The 2,855-nt window shown below is 42.4% G+C and overlaps 1 protein-coding gene across 1 annotated transcript in view; it reads right to left on the bottom strand.

The window, feature by feature from the left end:
* LOC111864487 (DNA polymerase zeta catalytic subunit) overlaps positions 1-2,855 on the bottom strand; it is a 78,633-nt gene that overhangs the window by 42,409 nt on the left and 33,369 nt on the right. The window lies entirely within an intron of this gene.

The following is a 2,855-nucleotide window of genomic DNA, read 5'->3' as shown; positions in this document are numbered from 1 at the left end:
CCTGTGGCCCGCCACTTTTTCAGAAGCCTGTTTACACACGACTTTGTGGGAACTGGCGAGTCAGGATATTTCTGACGAAACCTACGTGCGAATTTTCTGTAAATGTTTTTCCTTGCAATAGTTTCGACAATAAACACACGCTGTTTAATAGTGAACTTCATTTCCACCGTCTGTCGACAGCTGTAAACATTCCACTCCACTTCCACAGCAAGACAAAGACTGACTGTTTAATGCAACCTCGGGTTCCGATTATGCAACCATCGGCGTAGGAGCACTGCAGTCGCGGGGAGGAGTTGCATCCGTTCTGTGGTGGTATGACTCACGGCAAATTGCAGCCGCGGTGCGCACTTGATTGTACGCACTGTAGTTTTTCCAGTGCTCTGTACAGTTGTTAAATGTCGATGCAAGACTCAATTTCATATCTTCCAAAGCTCCATTACTGTCCTTCTCTGAATCACCTGTGATATTTACATGTCTCTGATACAGTACTGAGTAACATAACACTATGCAGTATGTAACTACGCCAGTTCTGAAACCAATGTTAAAGACACAACAAAATCATCTGCAATGAATACACAAAGCACAGCCTATTCAAAACACATGGAATTTTAGAATCAATGAGCACCATGACCTTGCACTTGCCTAAACCTGTTGCCAGCTGTTCAGTGAAGGGACCTCTTGAGGGACTCTGATGGCAGGTGAACAACTGGTGGGTAACAGTTTCCATGAGTGAATTATATGAAGAGCCTTTTTTTTTATTGCTAGTGGGCTGGGACTAAGTTCCTTGTACTGCAGGCACTTTTGGCCTATTGTACCAGTCCAAGATGATAGGTGAGGGTGATTGTGGAGCAATTGGTGGAATGAAGATTAGCAGGGGAAACCGAAGTACTCGGAGAGAACCTGCCCCATCGCTTCTTTGTCCACCACAAATCCCACTTGACCAGACCCGGGCCACCGCGGTGGGAAGCCAGCGACTAACCGCTTGAGCTATGGTGCAGCCCTATGAAGAGCCTTAGTGAGTGTTCAAACAGTTCTTGCAGCTTGTGCTAAAAAGAAGAACTGATGGATATGAGCATTTCGGTGGGGATGGGGAGAGAAAGGGCCAGAAATGTACTAACATGAGCAAGCATGCACATTTGCACGTGCACATGCACAATCCCAGCAATGTCCATAAATCTCAGTCACATACATGCGGGCAAACTTTATTTCAAGTTATTACTTCGTAAAACTTCCTCATCTGTGTCAATTTATACAGACTGAAATAACAGGATACAAATAAATAAAAGTTGATCAGAAAAGGATTAAGAAACAGTTGTGGCCAACTTTAAAATACTACAGAAACATTTGGCTAAAATCACTGAAAAAAACCCAAATGTGTCATAACATTCTTTTGTCTTTTACTGTGTAGTCATGTTATATACAAAGTCCTCCCCAGTGTGACCCTTGGTTACTAAGGTGTTGGGTACTGTAAAGTTCAGTACCATACAAACAAATTGTATCTACAAACTGCCCTACATTATTTATAAATAAATGATTCACTCTCTTAACCTTTATCGGACGGGCCATTTAATTTCCGGTAGGGGCAGCTGGATGGAGTTTATTTAAATGCCCGCCCTTCTAGAGCGATGAAATTGTAAGCATGTTTCTGAAAATGGTGTAATTTCTACATTTTTTATGATAAACGAACGAAATGAACGCTCCTTTAATGTAGAAAGAATATAGAATCAGATATTCTAATTTACAGATTTTAATATCTGTAAAAAAAGTTACACTCATTCCAAAAAAAAATCCCGAAATTCATACATTTTCTGCACCATGCGTTCTAGCAGTGTAATACATTTTCTGCACCATGTGTTTTAGCAGTGTAAGTCCCTGTGGTGGCCTCACATACAATGCCTACCTCTTGTTGAAGCTTATTTATCGTATGGGACATGTCGGTATAAGTGTGGGCGTCTGAAATATCTCTCTGTTAGAAATACACAGGAGAATGTTCTCAGAATATGGTGTTGCCAGATCGGTCATTTGTTCATTCATTGCAGTCAAACCATTGTGTTTGTAACGATTTTGAAACATCGCAATATGAGGTCAGCCACCCATGACATCATGAACCATTTTTGAAGCAGATATTCAGCTAAGACGTGAATGAGATTTTTGTATGTGTGGGTGCGATTTATGGCTTCTGGTCGTGGTCTAAGCACTGTGCTGGCAGTAAACCATTCACTGCTAGAGAGCCGTATAATTCACCATGGCCACACAACGACGTCGTATGGAAGATACTGAAATTGAAAAACAGCTGTTCAATGACACAGATTCGGACTGCTATTCAACCGATTCGGACAGTGGCGAAGCAAGTTGGAATTCTGATTCCGCGGACGAAGGGTCATCACCTTCGTCGGCAACTTGGGGACCGCCAGACCAGTGTGGCTAGAGAGGTGTGAATAATTATTCCGGTGTAGCTGTGTGGATAAATATCACTGCAGCTCCACACGTGAATAAGGATTCCACCCCTCTGCGTTTTCATGCTGTACTTTGCGGGGATTATCCATCTGCTGGTGGAAGAGACGAATAGGTACTATCACCAGTACCTAGATAGACTTGAAGACGGACCATCTCCGCGGCCTGACGTAACTGAATCCGAGATGTTTCTGTTTCTAGGAATAATCATTCAAATGGGACATGACATTAGAGACACACTAAAGGACTACTGGTCGACTGCTGAACAATTTGCCACACCTTTCTACTCTAACACAATGAAACGCGACCATTTTCTTCACATTCTTCGTTTTCTACATTTTGCAGACAACAGTACAGAAACTGACAGAAATGCTGACAGTTATGACCGACTATGGAAAATT

This window comes from Cryptotermes secundus, unplaced genomic scaffold (genome assembly GCF_002891405.2).
Source record: "Cryptotermes secundus unplaced genomic scaffold, Csec_1.0 scaffold824, whole genome shotgun sequence".
NCBI lineage: Eukaryota > Metazoa > Arthropoda > Insecta > Blattodea > Kalotermitidae > Cryptotermes > Cryptotermes secundus.
This window is presented reverse-complemented; position numbering and strand designations above follow the sequence as displayed.